This window comes from Mirounga angustirostris, unplaced genomic scaffold (assembly GCF_029215605.1).
Source record: "Mirounga angustirostris isolate CCGP_5_RB_7025 unplaced genomic scaffold, mMirAng1.0.hap1 SCAF_2, whole genome shotgun sequence".
Lineage (NCBI taxonomy): Eukaryota > Metazoa > Chordata > Mammalia > Carnivora > Phocidae > Mirounga > Mirounga angustirostris.
The window spans coordinates 143,158,004-143,180,588 of NW_026991710.1; the positions used below are offsets into that span (position 1 = coordinate 143,158,004).

The 22,585-nt window shown below is 42.6% G+C and overlaps 1 protein-coding gene across 5 annotated transcripts in view; it reads left to right on the forward strand.

Annotated features, from left to right (window-relative positions):
* The window catches only part of PALLD (palladin, cytoskeletal associated protein), a 426,115-nt gene that overhangs the window by 140,455 nt on the left and 263,075 nt on the right, over positions 1-22,585 (forward strand). The window contains exon 1 of one of the 5 annotated variants that reach the window (XM_064585260.1): positions 8,134-8,366. The exons of the other annotated variants lie outside the window; for them this stretch is intronic. The gene's annotated coding sequence lies outside the window, so the exon portion shown is untranslated. Of the gene's footprint in view, positions 1-8,133; positions 8,367-22,585 lie in introns of those variants that run through there. 5 annotated transcript variants of the gene reach the window in all.

Sequence of the window (22,585 nt, forward strand, 5' to 3'; positions counted from 1 at the left end):
CTGGGTGTGGGGGGTCTCACAAAGCATCAAGAAAAATTCTCTCCCTAAAGATGAAGGGCTCACCTGGAGAACAGTGCCAGGCAGCTCTGTCACTGTTTGGCAATGCCTGGGGCAGGTCCAGCGCAAGCAAGAATAGAGGCAGTAGACTATGTCACAGAATGGAGCCCTGTACGTAAGGTACGCAGTACATCAAAGTGATTCAGGGTGTATGAGTATCAAAGAGTAAGGAAAGACACATGAGGCAAAGGGAACTGAAAATAAAGTACGGGTATGACCCTGTTCACAGATAGGGTAGAATTTGAGCCAGCAAATAAATAAGGAAATGGGCACTTGGTAATGCAAAGCAATAAAACTCAAAATGAAGCTGTAATAATTATGGATATAGAGTCACCAAATAACATAGAAACCATTGTACAAAGCAGAAATTACAGAAGATGTGAGGAAAAATATACAGAAATGTAAACTCAGTCTATGAGAAAGTCAAAATACCTGAAGTTCAAAGAAGATGTTAATATCAAAACTGATAATAAAATATGTTGTTTAACTCTGTATCCTGAAAACATAGACACCGGTATTTTTTTTAGGTGACTGAGGAACATTCATGAAAAATGTCTATAAATTAGACCACAAAGAAAAAGTCCATTGATTCCAAAAATAGAAATATTATGGACAATATTCTCTGATCATGATGCAATGAAACAAAAAATTGTTATCAAAATCTCACTTGGATATAAATGGAAAAATTATAAATAAAATATTAGCAAATAGCATCTACCCACACATTAGAAAAATCACCATGACAAAGTGGAGTTTATTACAGGAATGCAAGGATAATTCATTACTAAGGAATTCATTATAGTCCATCAAATTAATAGATCTAAGGAGAAAAGTTATAGGATCATTTCTAAAGAACCTAGAAAGAAACATTTGGACAAAAGCCAATAATCATACTTAACCCCAGAAAAAGGTCTCAATGAAATAAAGATAGATAAACACTTTCTTAGAGTAATAAAATATATCATTCCCAGCCCAAAGCCCATACCGTGCCTACTGGGAAAACACTGGAGGCGTTTCCATTAAAACCAACTATAAGGGCGCCTGGGTGGCTCAGTTGGTTAAGCGACTGCCTTCGGCTCAGGTCATGATCCTGGAGTCCCTGGATCGAGTCCCGCATCGGGCTCCCTGCTCGGCAGGGAGTCTGCTTCTCCCTCTGACCCTCTCCCCTCTCACGTGCTCTCTTTCTCATTCTCTCTCTCTCAAATAAATAAATAAATAAATAAATAAATCTTTAAAAAAAAAAATAAATTAAAAAAAAAAAAACCAACTATAAGACAAGAATGCCCACAATCATTACTGTTATTTAACATTGTACTAGATTTAATAGACAATGAAAGTAGAAAACAAGAGCATAAAAATTGGAAAGCAGAAAGTTAATCTTTATTTTTAGATGATATTATTATATAGTTAGAAATTATTATATAGTTAGAGAATTGAGAAATATTTACAAACAGTAAGAGAATTTAGTTAGATAAAATGGTACAAAGTGAATGTACTATAGTTAGTTAATTATATCCAGTAAGAAGATGTAAGGAGAGAAAAGACCCCATTTATAATAATAATAAAAGGATAAAGCACCTAAGAATAACTGTAACAATAAATGTTGCAGAACACATGTGAATAAAACCATAATACATTGCTGAAGGACACAAAATAAGTTTTGAACAAATAGAAAGATCTACCTTTTTCTTGGCTAGGAAAACTTGACAACATAAAGATGTTGATTCTCTCTGTTAATTATCTAAATGCAATTCTAGTAATAAAAATACTCATTGTTTGTTTACTCTGAAGTTCATGTGAAAAAATAAACAAAAAAGGAAAAACAGGAAACTCTGAGAGAGAAGAACAATGAGAGGATTAGGCTCACTAGATATTAAAATTAAAAGCCTCAATAATTAAAACGGTGTGGTAGTGGCACTGAAACTAAAAGATCAACCAAGGAAACAGAATAAAATGTCCAGAAATAGGCCCAACTATATATAGGAATTTAATACATGTTAAAAATATACATCTCAAAACAGTAGGTAGAAGATTACTATTATAAAGTGATAGTAAGGCAAAGCATAGGCAACAGAAATAAAAATAGACAAGTGGGAATACATCAAACTTAAAAACTTCTGTGCATCAAAGGACACAACCCACAGAGTGAAAAGCCAACCTATGGAATAGGAGAAATTACTTGCAAATCATATATCTGACAATGGGTTAATATCAGATATAAAAAAAATTCTTTTAAAAAATTTATTTATTTATTTTCAAGATTTTTATTTATTTATTTGTCAGAGAGAGAGAGCACAAGCAGGGGGAGCGGCAGAGGCAGAGGGAGAAGCAGACTCCCCCCACTGAGCAGGGAGCCCTACGTGGGGCTCAACCCCAGGACCCTGAGATCATGACCCAACCCGAAGGCAGACACTTAGCGACTGAGCCACCCAGGCGTCCCTATATAAAAAATTCTTACAATTCAACAAAAAACCCCACAAATAACCTGATTTTAAAATGCACAAAGGACTTGAATAGACATTTCTCCAAAGATGATATTCAAATGGCCAATAAGCATATGAAAAGATGTTCAACACCGTTAATAATTAGAGAAATTCATGGAGGGAGGTGGGGGGTGGACGGGCTAGATGGGTGATGGGTATTAAGGAGGGCACTTGTGATGAGCACTGGAGGTTGTATATAAGTGATGAATCACTAAATCCTACACCTGAAACTAATACTACACTGTATGTTAACTAACTAGAATTTTAATAAAAATCTGAAAACAAATTAGAGTAATTCAAATTAAAACCAAGAGATATCACCTCATACCCATTAGGAGAGACACTATCAAGAAGAAAAGAAAGAAAGAAAGAAAGAAAGAAAGAAAGAAAGAAAGAAAGAAAGAAAGAAAGAAAGAAAGAAAGGAAGGAAGGAAGGAAGGAAGGAAGGAAGGAAGGAAGGAAGGAAGGAAGGAAGGAAGGAAGGAAGGAAGAAAGAAGGAAAGAAAGAAGGAAGGAAGGAAGGAAGGAAGGAAGGAAGGAAGGAAGGAAGGAAGGAAGGAGGAAGGAAGGAAGGAAGGAAGAGAGAGGGGGAGGAAGGAAGGAAGGAAGAAGGAAAGAAAGAAAAGAGAGAGAAAGGGAGAAAGAAAGGGAGAGGGAGGGAGAGAGGAAAGGAGAGAGAGAAAATTAAAGAAAAGAAAGAAAAGAACATGTTAACAAAGTGTTGATGAGAATGTGGAAAAATTGGCATCTGCCTGCACTATTGGTGGGGATGTAAAATGGTGCAGCTTCTGTGGAAAACAGTATGGAAATTCCTCAAAAAATGACAAACAGACTTACCATATAATGCAGCAATTCCACTTTTGGATATATATCCAAAAGAACTGAAAGCAGGACCTCAAGTAGATATGTACTCACTGATGTTCATAGCAGCATTATTTACAATAACGAAGAGGTATAAGCAATCCAAATGCATCAACAAATGAAGGGATAAAGAAAATGTGCTTTATACATGCAGTGAAATATTATTTAGCCTTTCACAGCAAGGAAATCTTGTCACATGCCCCAACATGGATGAACTTTGAGGACATTATGCTAAGTGAAGTAAGCCAGTCACAAAAATGATTCCATTTATATGAGGTGTCTAAAGTAATCAAGTTCATAGAAACAGAAAGTAGAACAGTGATTGCCAGAGGCTGGGGAGAGGGGGAAATAGGGAGTTGTTGTTCAGTGGGTATAGAGTTTCAGGCTGTAAAATGAAAAGTTCTAGAAATCTCCTGCACAGCAACGTGAGTATACTTGATATCTCTGAACTGAACACTTAAAAATGATCGAGATGGTCAATTTTATGTTAGCTGCTTTTTATCACAGTTACATTTTTAAAAAATTATTGTTTTAAAAAGTGGTAGTGGGGTAAACTGGATCACTACCTGGAGCAAAATCAAGCAGGTTCCATATCTTAATACTTCGTAAATTAAACCAGGATAAAATACAAATCTGCCAAATATCTAAATGTAAAAAAATAAAATTATCAGAGTAGATGATATAGAAAAGGCCTTCCTATATACTTTTCTCCTACTACATAAAAATTAGAAACTTTTGCATGTCAAAGGGTACCATAAGCCAAGTCAAAAGCCAAATGACAAGAGAAAACAGTCTGCAGCTCAGAACCCAAAGAGATGATCTCCTTCATATGTATGAACTTTAAATAAGTCTGTCAAGAAAAAGGCCAAGAACCCCATAAAATATGGGCAAAGTATAACAGAGAGGCCACAACAAAGCAAACAGAATTGGCTCCTAAACATAAGAAAAAGTTGCTCAACCTCACTCAAAATCAGAGAAATGCAAGTCAAACTATCTTGAGACATAATTTTCACCTATCAGATTGGCAAATACCCAGAAGTTTGATTATACACTCTGTTGGCAAGGCTGTGGGAAAACAAAAACTAGTCAACATTGTTAGTGGGAGTGTCAATCGGTTTAGGCTTTTGGAGGGCAATTTGACTATATCTTTCAAAATTAGAAATACACAATTCAATAATCCCACTTGTGGAAGTCAATACCATAGATATACTTGCACAAGTGTAAAATATCATACGTGGAAGTTTAATAGGAAAATATTGGAACCAACCCAAATCTCTCTCAGTTGCGTCCTGATTGAATAAAATTACAATGTATTTATCCAAGGGAATACTATATAACATTAAACATGAGCATGTTTTCTGTGTGCGGATATGTACGTAAATTGTATCATGTTTCTCCTCCTCTTAAGACCCTCCAATGGCTGTCCATTGCTTTAAGAGTAAAAACCAAAATCCTTACACTGGCTTATAATATCCTATCCTATCCTGCCCCCCTCTTGCCTTTCTGACCCCCTATGACATTCTGCCTCACCTTCTCTGTTCCAGTCACACTGGCCTCTTTGCCTTAAATATGCTAGTCATACTCCCACCTCAGGGCCTTTGCACTAGCTGATCCCTGTCTGGATCACATACTCTGCACATAATTCCAAAGCTCACTCTCTCATTGACATCAGTCTTTGCTTACATGTCATTTTCTCAATAAGGCCACCTCTGACCACTCCATTTAAAATTAAAACCTGCTACCTGATATTCCCAATCCCTGCTGTCTTGCTCTAGTTTTTCAATTGCTCTAATTATATTCCAACACAATATATAATTTTCTTGTTATGTTTATTGTCTGCTTGATGCACCGTCTCCCAAGATATAAATGCTATGGGGTAGAAATGTTTGTCAGTTTTGTCCATATCTGTAACCACAGCATGACAGTACTTGGCATATAGTAGGTGCAAAATAAGGGTTTGTCTCTAAATGAATGAATAATTGAATGTATGATACAGAAAAAGATCCTAAAGTATATTTAAGTGAAGGAGCAAAGTAAAGGACAGCAACTGTTCTGCATGCAGTATTTTACAGTATTTTTAAGAAATAAAGGGGAAAAAAGTAAGAATTTATATTTGCAGATATGTGCATAAAGGAACCTGAAAGTTTACAGAAAAAAACTATTATCAGTGGTTGCCTTGGAGGAGCTGTATGGACTAGACATATGGGAAACAGTGGTAGGAAGGAGACTGCAGAGTATATACCTTTATTCAAATTATGTGAATATATTACTTATTCAAAACATTCAATCACACACACACGCACACACACTCACAGTAATGTCATAGCCCCCAGACCAAAAGATCCTAATTCAACGGCTCTGAGTAGGGCCCAGAGAATTTACATTTCCAACAAGCTCCCCTCCCCCACTTTTGAGACAGGTGCTCTATGGACCACACACAGTGAGAACGCTGTTACCACTCCCTCTCCTAACCCAAGAAACTCCACTGAACATTCAACACTGGAATATTTCTCACATTTGGGACACAAGCAAGTAGGCAGATCCTAGAAACAAAAAGCAATTTCCAGGAACATTTGGCACCACTAATAGGTGCAACCCAAAAGGTAGCCTCCTTTTGTATACTATGTGGAAGGACTGCAGAAAATTCATTTTCCCTTCGGGTCTCATCTGCACACAGAGCCACGAGAAAGGGATATCGTCTTTGACTAAGATATTTAAGCATGTTGGATACTTCAAGTAAATTTCAGACTTCAAAAATGTTCAGAGTTTTAGCAAAGGCAGTTGAAAGGGATGCTGAGGTCTTTGTGCTCATGGGGATCACATACTGAACCACCACCCCCACCCCCCCTCCGGGCCCCATTTTTCCTTCTGCTTTTGCCTTGGCATTTTTTTTTTTTTAAAGATTTTGTTTATTTATTTGACAGAGAGAGATACACAGCGAGAGAGAGAACACAAGCAGGGGGAGTGGGAGAGGGAGAAGCAGGCTTCCCGCAGAGCAGGGAGCCCGATGCGGGGCTCGATCCCAGGACTCTGGGATCACGACCTGAGCCGAAGGCAGACGCTTAACGACTGAGCCACCCAGGCGCCACCTTGCCTTGGCATTTTAATCAATAAAATGTTTCCCCTAATTCACAGAGGATTGTTCTAACACCACTTGCTGGAGAGGAGAAATGTGGTTAGGACTTGAAATGTATCTTAGAGACACCCACCCAATAAGGCCACCCTGCTTTACACTGATGCCTTTCAGACAAACAAAAGCATTTAATTGTTATTCAGTGACTCTAGCAGAACTCTATAAATGTAGTTAACAAATAAAAGGACCTAATGACACAAAAGAAGGGACTGAATCTGCCAAACCCAGAATATTTTCAGTTTGAAAAGCAAACTCATCCTTACTAACTTTACATGGATTCTCAAAGGAAGGAGGAAACTTAATAAGTGAGAAAAAAATTCAATATTTCATGACCCATCCCTTCCTCAGGATAATAAACTAAAGATATACACTAAACTCTCAACATTTTATTTCCATTTCAAAAAATATTTTTTGCACTATCTCTATTTTGGACCTCTCAAGATTATTCTATTTCTGGAACACACTTTCTGATGTTTTCTAATTGACTTCAAGAATCTGTCATGCCTTTGACATTTTACATGCTATGTTAAAATTAATAGTTTCACGAGTCCCTTATGAGTTTCTTCCTTAAATTTCCAAATACAGTCCTGGGTTTCTGTTTCCCAGACTGACCAGTGACAAGCAATGCTGTGATTCCAAGATGGGGAAACAATGGAAGTGGTGAAATAATCTTTAAAAATGTTTAAAATTTAGGCCCTGTCTGACAATCTGTTACAGTTGGCAAGTAGGTAAGTCTTTATTAAATAGTTGGTTTTGTTTCTCCTATTGTTTCTCCATTATGTCTGTCTGTGTGGTAACTGAGTCACTATGACATAATGCTGCAAAGAGAGACTGTAGAACAACCAGACATATGCACATGTTCATCTCTCAAGGAGTCGCAATCTTGGGTCTGTTCCCTAGATGTTGGTGGAAAGACTTGATTAATGGCAGCCTTGTTCAACATAAAAAAGAACAAAAACCAGATTCATTCTCAGCATTCCTTTTCCTAGGGGCTTCATGTGTAATGCAGTAATTAATTTATAGCTTTACAGTAAGGCAGCATCAGAGAAAGCAATTCAATTCACCAGAATGCAGATAGTGTAATTGAAAGATGCCTCCTGCGTGAAAGGGTATATGAGAAAGGGTAAGACGGAAATTGATTTCTTTTATAACGACTACAAATTCACTACTAGTTACCACCTGGATTCCCCCCGCCACCCCCCCCCCAAGGTGTCCTCAGAGACTGGATGCTGACTAAATGAACCGAGGTTTTTAGGAAATGCTTCAAACCACAGCTGAACGGGCGTTAGAAACCGTGGGTGGAACTTGCTTATTACCTTCTCCACGGGGGATTGCAATCCCCATCCCCGGCCAAAGTCAAAGCCTTCCTAAGTGTGAGAAGGGCTTGGAGCGAGGGGAGCTGCATCGCCCTTCATCCCCGCTCAGTGTTATTTGTGGAAGTTAGCGGCATTCCTCCCCAGGACACACCCTCTCCCCCTCCCCAGCAGCCCCCTCTCTGACACACGCGCACCGCGCACACGCGGCCCCTCGGCGAGACGCGGCGCACTCGGCGCGGCTGCAGTCGGGCCGCCTCGCACCGAGCCTGCTCGCGGGGCCTGGCCGCCTGGAGGCTTCCCCGGAGCCCCGGCACGCCAAGACGTCTTCCTCCCCGCCTGCGAGGGGCCGGGCTTTGGGGAGCTCGGCTGCCCGTTCGTTTTCTCCGTTGTAGTCTGCAAGCTAGACTGAATTCAGAGCTCCGAAGTTGCAAGCTGGGAATAGCTGAGATCTGAAAGACCCCAGAGGGGAACTTTTTTTTTTTTTTTTAGGGGCAGAGCGTGTATCCTGCTCAACTGGTAAGTGAGAGCATTAAATACATGCAGAGGGGCAGGAAAGATTGCTTGGCAGCGTTTCCCGGCAGTGGCATGCAGGTACTCCAGTGAAACGTACTGTGCTGGGTGTTTGCTTGTCTTGGGCTCGGAAGACCGTCTTCCGCCACGGTTTTCCTAATTCTTGCTCGGACCGCTCTTAGGGGGCGGGGGTGGTGGGTCCTGCTCCGCGCGACTTCTCTGTTGTAAGAGTTGGGGTGGGGGAGGGGCGGGAGGAGGGAGGTGGAATTCCCCTCCCCCCTTTTATCCATTAAAAAATGATACGTTGAGAGAAGCTTCTCTTTCGGGCGTTTATATGCCTGGAGCGGTTTGCGCCGAGTTTGTGTTCCTTCTAATTTCTTTGTAATCTGCTCCATCCCTGGTTGAAGTAGAAGGAAAACTTTTTTTTTTTACTGAGCGAGCAATCTCTGACAGCCTAATCGCTGATCAGTTGCTGAATGAATTTTAGCTGGAAACACTTTAACGGAAGGTTTTGGTGATTTTTCCCATGAGAAATCTGGGCGTTTTCACACCTGTTGCTTTTCAGCTGCCTGAACGTTTGTTTGTTTTGTTGGGTTTCACTTAATTGCAGTCCTTTGTCTAACAAAATCAAATGCTACATTCTCCTTCTCTTGTTCTCCTCGAAGCCCTTTGGATGGGGTCCCTGTCTTCGTTAGCATTCAGTTGGCTGTAATTCTCCGGGAACAAGTGGCAGGCAGAATACAATAGGGAAGAATGCATTCCTGATGACTCGTCTACCATGGAAAGACTAAAGTGGAAAACTGACATTCCCCATTAGGTTTTATGGAAAGCATTGCTGTTACGGTTTTATAAATACTCAGTTTTGGTGAAGTCTTGAAATGAGCGAATCTAGAGGTCACCAACCTTACTTTTACAAATAAGAGATTCCCCCCAGTCTACCTGCACTACAGACATAAGGACCCTGCCTGACACCTGTGCTTTCCAGGGATGCTAAAGTCCCCTCTCTCACTTGACCGGTAGGCTACTGATGAAAGAGAGGGGTGGGTGTGGTATGTGGCAGGGGCCAAGGAGGAGGACCACCTCAGAAGGGGGCTGAAGTTTGTTTTCAGCTTTCTGATTATGAAGAAAATCATCACAATACTGGAATACAGCTTAACGCCCTGGTCCGTTTAGTTGAATTCTTGTCCACCTGATGAAAAAGACTTTCAGTAGCCCTTCTCACACTTCGAAGTGGAGCTCAGTGGAATGCTTGTTTATTTCTTTTGCTGATAAATCCATGGGAAATCTCTGCTGAACCCAGCAATTTTGAAAAGCAAGTCCTAGCTTGTAATTGCCCACATAATGGCAAACAGGTTATTTTCAGTAACCCAAGAGCCTCGAATTTTCTCTGACCATTGTTTTAGAGGTTACATGAAGATATTCGGAGCATACATTTGAGCTTTCCTCTTACCCACAACTGAAACGGAAAGTTATCCTTGGGTGTCTGATGAAAAAGATTATTGCCAGATATGTTACCAGGCTATAAGAAAACATGTTTCTGAAAAGATTATGGCTATTAGATATTAGTGGCCACTAGCTACTGTGTAATTTTTCATTGTTCCTTTAGGTACGAAGACCTACCTTGATCACCGAAGTGTTTTCATTTGTTGTTTATTTGCTGTGTGGTTTTGCTGGGTCTTTTCTTTTTGCTATTGAAAATCTCCTTTCACTTAGGTGAAATCACAGACTAGAATTAGCAGCAGTGATAGCTCTCTGGGGCTAAAATTAGACAAGTCCACGAGACTTTTCAGGCATATCCCTCATGTCTCACACAGATTCTGCAGTCTCCTTTCAAACTCCTACTTTAGCGATTATTATAAGATGATGCTTAAGTACTCTTTTTAAAGCATTTTATTTGGACAGTTTTTTTTTTCTCTTGAGCTTTAATCATACTTTACTGGTGCATGCTGAACTTTGTTTCCCTGAGATGCCTGAAGGCACATTTACCAATCCCTTCAAAGTCCTTATACTTAACTCTTTGAACAGTTCTTTTTTAAAAACATAAACAAAAGTTCCAGTGGCACTTGAAAAAGACAAGACTGCGTCCTCTGATGTGATGGCAGATGGCAGTTGCTTGAGTTTTGTTTATGCCCTGGACAAGCTCAGTGTCTCTTAAATTAATCATGAATTGAATAATTGATTTCTCACACCTTGGGCTGCTCTTAATCTCCAGTTGTAAATTTAGAGAAAGGTTACTATTAAGGTCTAGTTCACTTGGAAACCCTTTCAAAGCCTATCAAACGATTTTACAGCTGGGTCAAATCTAGTCGTAATACACATTATGAAATGCAATGACATAAACTTCAAGCTCTCCTGGCTTTCTCATTTTGAAGACGGGCTCCAGCGACCTTCCCATTTGTTGGCCAGTTCCAAAGATGGTGGGGTTGACGGATGCAGTGGGTTTCTGTAAATGTAATTAAACGTGCCTCTGCCAGCTGCCTGGTATTCATGAATGTTTTCCTAAGAAAAGCTGTTCTTCGGCTTTATCTGCCCACTGTGGTTTGTGGCATGTTGTGCTATTCTGCAGCCGTTGCAGTTTTTTCCTGAATGATTGAGCTATGATGTCATGTGCTATCTCAGCGCGGAACCCTTTCAGGGCTTTGCTGGGGTCTGTGTGCCTGAGCAGAGGGAGTGGGAACTCCCTCTGAGCACCCTTGGTAGCGACTCCCCGTCTACTCCGGCACATTCCATTGCCTGGAGACCAAAGCCACCAAATGATTTGCGGTCAGAGTGATTTGGGACCGGTTAGAGATGATTTAAAAGGAAGGTTATGGGCACATGAAGTGTAGGGTAAAGAAAATATATTTTACTACTTTATTGAGACCACATGGCTCCAACTTGAACTTTTTTTTTTAACATGGAAATTGTTGGCTGAACTGGCCCACAGTGTTCCCCCGCCTTTTTCCCTTTTTTATTGCCTAGAGCAAAGAACTATACTTTACTTATTGTAGGCTTGATCTCACCGTTATTTCTGAAGGCTTGAAACATTTCTTATGCCTAAGAAAAGAGTGAAAAGTAGGCTTTCTCTGTTGTGCTCTTTAAGGGCCAAAGACCATTGTCCAAGAAGAGACTCAACTCTTCAATAACTGAAAGAAGGATATCCCATGTCAAGATTGGGGAGGCATCGGTTATGAAAGGCACAGGCCAGTCCACCCATTGGACCAGCATGCCACCAAATATCAGTACTGGCAGGGTGTGCCCATCTCTTGATGATTAAGACAGATGATTTTTATACCTGAGGACTCCTTATTCCCTGTGATTAATAATGGGGCCAAATAAAATGTAGTTGATCTTTTCCAATGCACTAATAGTGATGATCGAGCTCAGAGCCCAGTGGTCCTTGCCATTAGTAATCCGTAGGAACACATAACCCTTGGGCCCACACTTGGTTTGTGAAACTAAGCTGACATCTCCTGCCTCTTCTATGTGGACTACACAAATTGGCATAGCAAGTCACCTGTTAACCACTGAACAAGTTTCTGAATCTCTGTCCAGTGTGAACTTCAAGTATGTATTATCACTTTACTCTGTGGCTCACTCTTCTCCTACTTCAGCCTTCAGGGTACATGCTATAGCCTAATAGTCCATTACAAACCATCAGATAGCCATCTCCAGCACCCAATTTGGTGTTATGAAACTGGCTAGTAGAGCTACAGGGAAAGGTAGGTCATGAATGTCCCCAGTCCCTCGGAAACTATCAGTCCAGGGTCTGAGAGCCATAATTGTGAGGTCATGGAAGGCTGCTTGAGGCCTCCCCAACAAGGTTGCTGGTCTATAATCCATCTGAGCCAGCCTGGATTCCCACAGTTTGAGTCTGTGCATATCCAGGGGTTTAAAGGAAAGCATGTGGAGATCAAATTAGTGTGGTGGCCTATGAGAAAATCTTCTAACTGTAGAATTGGAAAAATGTCAAGAAAGCAGCATGGTATGAAGGATATTGAACTACATTGGAATCGAAGATCCTGGTTTTGGCACCTTGTGACCTTCAACAAGCTACTTAATAGTGCAACATATCGATAAAGCAGTTGGCTGCATTTATCGTGTCCTTCATAAGTGTGATGCCATAAGATGCTCAGAATGACACTCAGAAGCAGGTAGAGTAGGTAGCGTTCTTTCCATTTTTCAGCTGTGGGAACTAATCTCTAGAGGTTAATGACTTGGTCAAGGTCACACAGTATGTGACTGGTAAAGTTTGGCCTCATGTCCCAAACTTCTAACTTCAAATGTGTGCTTTTTCCACTGCAGCAGTCAGCCTCCACAACTCTTAACCTCTGTGGACCTCTCCTTATTTGCAAAAATGAGGCCTTTGGCCCAGGATATAATGGTCCATTCCAGCTTAAAATTCTATGTCTGATGAATCACTGGCTGGAAGGGACTTTAAGAAATCACTTAGTCACACTCCTTGCCTCCAGGAGGACACTGTCTAAACTATTTTGAGAAGAAAATGTCAGACCTTTGGTGTGTCTTTGTTTGTGTTGTTTTTTTGTTGTTGGTGGTGGTGTTGGTGGTGGTATGTATGTGTGTCTTAGACCAGGAACAGGCCCTGGAGGGTGTCTGAGTGCGTTCTGGGGTAGGAAAGGAAGGAGGAGCTAGTGTCAGTACCTGGTGGGGAGAGCCCTTCTCTCGGGCTCAAGAGCACCGCTTCTTGCCTCACTAGAAGTGAACGTCCAGTCCTGGGATCAATGTCTAAAGTAGGAGATGAGAGTCACAGGCGTGCTTTGCTGGTTGGAAAGGAATTCTGTAAGGAGAGATCAGAGAGATGGTTACTCCGCTAGGAGGAAGAAAGAGCTAAGTGACTCAGTAATGATCTTAAAGTTTATTAAGGGCTCCTGGAGACGGTGACTGCAGATCAGTGGTAATGATTCTATTTAAAGATACAAACAGAAGAATCCCCTTCGTTCAGTAAATGGGACCAACAGAAAGCTGTGTGGATCTAGTTCTGACTCCGCCGGTATTGCCAGGTTGGTGGCAGAATGAGGATGGGAGGAGAGGCTTCTCTGGGAAGTTGGTGCCTTGGAACCTGTGAGTCGAGAGCTGCACCTCAGTTTCTCCCTTTCCTCACAGCGCTGCTCTCTGCAGTCTGGAGCACCAGGGAGGGTCTGACAACCTTTCAAAGACAAAGGACTGTTAATGGACAACTACCAGCAATTAGACCAGATGATAAGTCCAGGCTCACATTACTCAGCTAACCTGATTATAATATTAAAATACTTACCAGTTTCTCAGTGTTCTTGTTTCTCTCCCATGAAACAGGAAAAAGAGCAATGACTTTGGAGCCAGAAGGCGTAAGTGACTACCACAGTTCTACAACTTACTGAGCTTGAACAGGCATTTTCTACTCTAAGCCTCAATGTCTTATCTTTGAAATGGGGTGGTAATAATACTTACTTTAAAGTTAATTATTCCTAAGGATCGATGGAGGAACATAGGTGAACAGGCTATGAAAGTTAGTCTGGATCATTCGTAGGTGGCAGCCCCTTTCTGTGAATCATGAGGTCACTGAAGTTTCTGGTTATTCTGCCTTAATTCCATTCCCAGGCCCAAGTCAGAATTAGAGAAGTTTTTCCCGTACCTGCTATGTGTCAGGCATATAATCGTGTATTTAATCTTCACCAAAATATATAAAGTCGATTTCTTATTCCTGTTTTATTATCTGGAAATTATGTTCTAACAAGAATAAACATATTGCCCAAGATCACATGGATAATAAATGGCAGAGGTAAAATGGAAACCAAGTCTGTTTGGCTCCAAAGCCTCTGTGCTTTCAGACCTTTAGAACTGGGGCCTTTCCTACCCAAATACAGACCCAGTGTTCTTGGTTTCAGGTTGCATTGATCTGGCAGTTGCTTGATTGGCCTCTGAGTTGACTCTAGACCAGGTCCTTGGGCTTGGCTGGGCCCGATAGCTAAGGCATCATCTTCATCAGCCTATCCTGATTTATACCCCAGTCTTCTGTCCTTTTCATGTTCTCCTTTCTTTCTTTTTTTTTTAAGATTTTATTTATTTGACACAGAGAGAGAGAGAGAGAGCACAAGCAGGGGGAGCGGCAGGCAGAGGGAGAGGGAGAAGCAGTCTCCCCAAGGAGCAGGGAGCCCGATGCGGGGCTCGATCCCAGGACCCTGGGATCATGACCTGAGCCGAAGGCAGACACTTAACCGACTGAGCCACCCAGACGCCCCTCATGTTCTTATTCCTAGGTGGCTTATAGGTATCCCTCATGCTCTCCTGCTTCAGGCATGTTCCTCCCCAGGAGTATCCTGCATTCTCTTCAGCTTTTCTTCAGAACCAGATAATCCCCCATAAGGACCTTGTAGCTCTCCACACTTTGCACCACCCCAACCTGTGACATAAGCCCATCAAGTCCAGATCAAATGCCTAACCCCTCAGCACGTTTACTGTTTTCACTTCACCGGAAGGAAACCTTTAACCTGTTAAATACACCTACCACATTACTCTAGAACATCATAGAATGTGAATTGTGAGCGCTGAGAAAGAAGGCAGCCGAGGTCATTTTATAAACGTGGAAACTGAGGCCCGGAGAATTGCCTGCCCCAAATCACAGCTCTGGGGCAGAGCCGGGGCTGATGCCAGATCTAGTCAATATTATCTCTTTCCAACTTTATAAAAATAGTGTAAATTAACATTTTGCCACCCCCACATACCGTTGTCTGGTGGGTTCCCTTGGTCAGTGTTTGGAAACGAGTCTTTGTCTTGCTACAGCAGCCTGTTCAGACCCTCAACATTCATCACAGGGAAGGTTTTCCTTTCCTTAACTTATATTCTTTCTGCTGAACTGAAGCCTCTTTACTCCTCAACAGGAGACAAAGAACAATCGGTCACTCTCAGCTATAATTCATAGATGGGAAGAGTTAAGTCTCCTCTTAGCTTTCTTTCCCTAGGTTAAATAATACCAGATCTTTTTGCTTTTTCTCATAGTTCTTGTTCTCCAACAATTTCATCATCTTTTTTTCTATCTGTTGAACTATGTCCAAGGACTCCATGCCTCTCAAACTGTGAAGTCCAGAACTGGACAAAGAGGTCTCATAAAGGTATGATAAAGTGACGATTACCTCACAGTTCCTTCAAACTGTGCTTCAGTCAGTGTGGCCAGCTTTCACGCTCATGTTTTAACTGGGACAGCCGGACCTCGCTGGATTGTGTTCAGCTTATTTTCCTCATTTGGCTGGGCATTGCTTCGCCTATGTTTGTGATCATAATCATTTCCTCCAAGTATCATTCGGAACATTACCTATTGAATGTTTTTTTCCTTTGTTATTGACTATTTCTCCAATTCATCAACTCATTTGGGACTCTAATCCTATTCTTCTACTTCTTAATTCTTAACCCAGCTACTGTCCCAAGTAGCTTAGCACATTAAACGTCCCTGGAATTCACCCATATAGTAGACCCCTGAGACGTCTGGCTCCTCAAAGCACTTCTCCCTCATGACTCCAGGATCTGAAAAGCAAGCAGTCTACCTCCTGACACCAGGCCCTCAAACTGTCCATCAGACAGTGTTATAAGTGCTGGCTATAGTAAGAGATCACTGGAGAGCCTTCCAGGAGACTCACAGCTAAGGCCAAAACACTGGCCAATTCTTAGATAGCTAACCAAGCCCAGATCTGTCTCACGTACAACGGTGGGGGTCTCCAAGATTTCACTTTGGCTCAGAAATGTGATAATTACAAACATTCACATTTACAGACCACTTTGATCTCCATTAGCTTAAGCAACTCCTCTGAAGAAATACATTATCTACATTTTACAGATGAAGGGACTAAGTCTCAGTAGAGTCAAATGACTCCCAAGATCATAAAGCCAAGATTGGAACTCAGGTTTCCTGTCTTTAAAGTCCTTACGCTTTACCATATTTTAGTGTTTTAAAAACCTTAGAATTCTTTTTTTTAAAGATTTTATTTATTTATTTGAGAGAGAGAGAATGAGAGACAGACAGCATGAGAGGGAGGAGGGTCAGAGGGAGAAGCAGACTCCCTGCCGAGCAGGGAGCCCGATGCGGGACTCGATCCCGGGACTCCAGGATCATGACCTGAGCCGAAGGCAGTCGCTAAACCAACTGAGCCACCCAGGCGCCCAAAACCCTTAGAATTCTTAAAAGTCCCATGAGTGGGTAGGGTGGAGGAAAGCTTATAAAATGCAGATTCTGGGGCCCTGGCTCCAAGTCCTCTTGATTCATGAAGCCTGAGTGGGGCCTCGGAATCTCCATTTTAACTAGCACCTCAGAGGGTCTTGAGGTGTCAGTAGATTATATTTGAGTAAACCCTCTCTTAAACTGTGCTTTCTAGAATAGACTATTTTCTATTTTTATTTTTTAGAGATTTTATTTATTTGACAGAGAGAGCACAAGTAGGCAGAGCAGCAGGCAGAGGGAGAGGGAGAAGCAGGCTCCCTGCTCCACAGGCAGACGCTTAGCCGACTGGGCCACCCACGCGCCACAGGCACAGGCTCTTTAAATGCATCAGGTTGGGCGCCTGGTGGCTCAGTCGGTTGGGCGACTGCCTTCGGGTCAGGTCACGATCCTGGAGTCCTGGGATCAAGTCCCGCATCGGGCTCCCTACTCAGCAGGAGTCTGCTTCTCCCTCTGACCCTCCCCCCTCTCATGTGCTATATCTCTCATTCTCTCTCTCTCAAATAAATAAATAAATATCAAAAACAAAATAAAAGGGGCGCCTGGGTGGCTCAGTCGGTTGGGCGACTGCCTTCGGCTCAGGTCATGATCCTGGAGTCCCGGGATCGAGTCCCGCATTGGGATGGAGTCCCACATCGGGATCCCTGCTCGGCAGGGAGTCTGCTTCTCCCTCTGACCCTCCCCCATCTCATGTGCTCTCTCTCTCATTCTCTCATTCTCAAATAAATAAATAAAATCTTAAAATAAATAAATAAATAAATACCAAAAACAAAATAAAAGGGGCGCCTGGGTGGCTCAGTCGGTTGGGCAACTGCCTTCGGCTCAGGTCATGATCCTGGAGTCCCGGGATCGAGTCCCGCATCGGGCTCCCTGCTCGGCAGGGAGTCTGCTTCTCCCTCTGACCCTCCTCCCTCTCATGTGCTCTCTCTCTCATTCTCTCTCTCTCAAATAAATAAATAAAATCTTAAATAAATAAATATCAAAAACAAAATAAAAGGGGCGCCTGGGTGGCTCAGTCGGTTAGGCGGCTGCCTTCGGCTCAGGTCATGATCCTGGAGTCCCGGGATCGAGTCCCGCATCGGGCTCCCTGCTTGGCGGGGAGTCTGTTTCTGCCTCTGACCCTCCTCCCTCTCATGCTCTCTGTCTCTCATTCTCTCTCTCGCAAATAAATAAAATCTTAAAAAAATAAATAAATGCATCAGGTCTGCCTTTGTTCTGTGACAAAGCTGGTGCATAAAAACCAACCACAGATCTCTCCTACTCCACATAGTGCCTCAAGAAGGCACCCTGTTTACCCTGGACCCATGGCTGTGGCTCTCAGAACCTGCCACCCAGCCCTGGTTCAGACCGGCTTTTGACCCCTTCATCTTGCCAGCCTGTTTACCTCCCCTCTTCCGAGTAATCTGCCTTGGCTTCCCACTCAGCTCTTGGTAATCTCTGGCCCCTGATTTTGTCAGTCTCTTCAGCTACAGATCAGAAAGCCTGTCTCCCCGAGGTCTTTCCAGTTGCGACCATATAAAGGGCCTGAGACTTGAATCACGAAAGGGAATCTGGTAACTCTCCAGGAGGTCTTTATCTGGGGAAACTTCTAATCACATGCACTGCAACTGGGCATCACTTACAAACTTTTCTAGGGGAAAGATTCACAGCCAGTTCTCTCAAAGAGAGACATTGTGGTTCTTGAAGATTAACCACTCAATAAAGCTCACAGTTCTTTGTTACTTGAAAACCGGGATACTCCAGTAGATTAATAGGTGATGAGGGGATGGGTGGCGATCACTGTTGTTTGAACGCCCCCATCACACCAGGCACTGTGTTCGCCCCTTTTCATGAGTTGTGTCTTATTACCTTTCACATCCAGGATGGTTATGCATGGTGCCATCTCCCAGTCTCAGGGGATTATGTGTTTGTTGAATTACCAGTACTGAGCCCTACTATGTACAAGTCACCTGAGTCTTTCAGCCTCACCAAATCTATGAGAGATTCCTGGCTAGATTCTTTAATGCGTTTTTTATTGAGGAGGAAGTACAGTCCTGCAGAAGAAAGTTTCTGGGGTCAAAGCAGACTAATAGTGGTTGAAATTTTATGTGGAACCCAATTGGACTCCTACTCTTGGCAGATATGTTCCACCCACTGCCTCTTCTGTATTCTCTTTCTCAAGTACAGGCGTCTTGAACATAATAGGCTTGACTCTCCCCACACTTCTTAAGAAACGTATCCAGATTTTGATAGTGGGACAGGAAAAAAAATAACATACTTCAACAGCAAATAACACGGTGAGAAGAAATGTGTTTTTCCTTCACCTCGGTCTCTGCTATCTTGTGACACCCTGAAGAGAAATTTCCAAACAGAAGTCTTCTGAGTGACTGTCAGATGTATACCTTGCCTTATCTTTAGCAGGTGTGAGAGCTCTTTGAGAACATAGCAAAATATTTGGGGAAAGGGATGTGTGGAGTCTTGTTAGAGCCCAGGCTTAGAGCCTTAGAAGATGGTCCACCATGAAAGCTGATGTTTTGCTGAAATAAACCATTACCTTGTATGTTATAACTTGGCAAGTTATGGAATAACGCTAATGTTAAATGAATTGTTAAAGGATCTCAGCGTATTATGGCAAAAATTCTACCCCCTTTCCTTAATTAGGTCAAGTTAAGTTCAAAAGGAAAGGCAGTCTGGTTTGCTAACCACCGTGGAAGTATTGCTTTCGGGTGGAATTCATATCCAGATTGCGTTGTCTGACTCAAGGATAATGCACAGGAAACAGTTTGGGGTTTTTCTTTCTTTTGGTTTTGATATTTAAGCTACAGGGAACTTGCAGTCCAGAAACTGGCATTTGTAGCATTAGCAGTTATCACAATGCACTTGCCAGAATGTCTCCGTTTAAGATCTTGCTGCTGTTTCTTGTATTGGGAGTGTACAATATGCCACATACGATTTCCAATACACCCGTGCTAGTTATTACCACCAATATGAATACCGGCTGAGCCATTGATCAAGGGGCCAACATGTCCTGCCATTGCACCCTGAAACTTTATCTGGTAAAAAAGCAAAATTTCTCTCCACTAATGAACACTTTTAGGAGAGCAGACTGGTTACAAGTGTCTGAAGCAGCAGGATGACAACGTAAGTGAACTCCCATTTCTAGATTGCAAAAACTGGCGGGGGGGAAAGGCAGAGTTTTACATTGTAGTTTCTCATGAAGATCTTCACTTTAATAATAATAGCAGTCAGCCTTTACTAGGGTCTGATTGGGAGACTCTTTACATTTATTCTCTCCTTTAATCTAACAATTCCATGTCATAGGTACCATTATTGTGCCCATTTTCCAGATTGGGAAACAGGTTCAGAAAGCCTAAGTAGCTCACAGAAAGTCAAGGAGGAATGACAGAGCCATGGTTGTAACCTAGATATGACTGATTGCCAGAGCCTGTGCTACCTGGGGGCCATTCTTTCAAAACCGTTTGGTGCTTCCCGAGAGGGAAACAATTAAGTAGTTACTCCCATTTGCTTCAAATGACAGACAGGAGCTCTTTGGGTGTTGATATCTTTTAAAGATCTGTTGAGCATTGACTTTGCCCCAACAGTTTACAAAGGCTGTATCATTGAATACCCCCAATAAACAAATAAGGTAGGTTCTGGTATCCCTGTTTTCTGGCACAAAACCTCTTGTTCTCTCCTGCCACCCAGCATTGCCTCTGTGGCCACAGGGGTTGACATTTTCAATTTAACTGTGGCGTATGAGTAGGGCCAAAAGAGATAGCCATTTGATAGTTGCAGGAAAGAGGATGCAGCAGTAGAAGTACAAAAGTGGAGCTCTAGTCCTGGATACCATCGCTCATGGTAGCTCTGTTGAGCTCTAGACCTCTATTTCTTATTCACATAGGTAGTTATTTCCTTTAATTAAATTGGGAGTGCCACCTGAAGTTCCACACAAATAGCATATGCATTAGAATGAGACACTTCAGGGTGTCTGTGTGGCTCAGTCAGTTAAGTGTCTGCCTTCGGCTCAGGTCATGATCCCAGGGTGCTGGGATCGAGTCCCGCTGCGGGTTCCCTGCTCGGCGGGGAGCCTCCTTCCCCCTCTCCTCTGCCGCTCCCCCCTGCTCCTGCTCACGTGCGCACGTGCGCACGCTCTCTTCCTCTCTCTCAAATAAACAAATCTTAAAAAAAGAAGCAGACATTTCTTTTCTAATACGGCTCTTCCAACTGAATAACACTATTCAAATTACTTAGTCTCTTTGACCCTCAGTGTCCTGAGCTGTAAAATGGAGGCAGTAGTACCTATCTCCCACTGTTGCTGTAAAGATTAAATGAGAACGCCTGTGGTGTGCATGGCACAGCACCTGAGGTGTATTGTTAGTACTACCCTTTAAATGTTAGCTGTGTCCCTTTCCTCAACTCCCTGCCTGGTACTCTGTATTACTAAGTTGTGTTTGATGTACTGATACGGCAAGGAACTTGAGTTCCGAGTTGTGCCATCCATGGTGTCGCTTATATGGAGGCAGTATTGAGTAGTGGTTAAGAGTATGATCCCCGTAAGCAGACTGATGAAGTTAAAATCCCTGTTCTTCGATTTCCTGTGTGACCTTGAGCGAGTTGCTTAACTACCCTAGGCCTCAGTTTCCTCTTCTTTAAAATGGGTGTAACAATGCGTACTTTTCTCAAGGAGTTTTTGGGAGAGCTGAATTAGTTAATATATAATAAGCAGATATAATATAGAAAATCACTGGTACGGAGTAAACACTCGTTCAATGTTTTTATTATTATTACGTGTTATCTTTGTGGCCTCTTGTAAGCTTTTCAAAATAATTGGTTATGGTTAGCTGTGCAGAGCAAGGCCGTGAAACAGATTTTCTCCCTGCAAATGGGGCTGCTCACAGGGGGCTCGTGAGAGGCTGAGTGCTGACCTTGGCCCCATTAGCACCGTTTTCTAACCAGCTCAGGCACGGGGCTGCAATGAGGATTACTGAAGTAACATATGGAAAACTCTTAGAGTTAGCTCTGGGGAGAGGAGAAGGCACTAAATAAATAGAAGGAATTATTAAAAACTAGGAGACGACCTCACAGGGATGCTGAGCCTTGTACATTATTTGCTCTTCTAAGAAGAAACTAAGAAGAAGAAGGTGGCAGGAAGCCACCTTCATCATCAGGTGACAAGGTGGTCGCCTGGCTGCTCTTCAAGGGACGGCAGCATGTAGCTTCACCTAAGCAGCTCCTAGGTCCTCCGCAACCTCTCCCTGACGGTAGCCACCTCAACCTTGCCACACAGACTTTGGAAGAAGGAAAAGGGCCAGGGTCCCGTGTCAGACGTTATGCCTGCACCCCGCCTGCCCCCACTGGATCTCCTAGTCGCCAAGGAGCTTCCTTGCCGAGAGCTGGGAGGTGGTACTCTAAGCTAGAGCCCACAGACCAGAATACTGATGCTGAATTCCCTTTGGTGCCACTGCAGATGACTCCGGGGCCACCAGCAGTCTGCTTCCACAGCAGGACTCCAGTCCCCATCTGGGCCAAGCCCAGGGCTCCACTGCCAAGCTTTGACAACTGTGCGGAGAGCACACAGCTCTGTAATTTTGGAGATAGCAGTCCATCAGTCCCTATTTACAACTTTACCACCCACCCCTGACACATTATTCTCTGCAGAACCAATGCTAACACCAAAATGAAATCTACTTAAAGTGGTCTCCAGGTATCACTTGTGAAATGGTGTACATGAGGCTTCCAAGAATGAATCAAGATCTGGCCTACCGCCACCACATAGTTTAAGGCCTCTGGTTTCCCCTTGATAGAAGTGGCAAAAGATTAATTTCCATGACTCCAAGCAATGATTATAGAAACAGCCCATTTCCCTTCGCCACAAAATAAATAGTATCTCAGCCGCAATGTCTGACGTTACGAAGTCTCAGAAGATCAGGATACCTACGTAAGTTTCACCAAGAATTCAGAGCACTGAACGACATGTAACTTTTATTCATACTTTTCTGGTAACAGTACAGTTTAAAAATAGAGATAACTTCTCCACCTAATGATATAAATATGCTAGGGC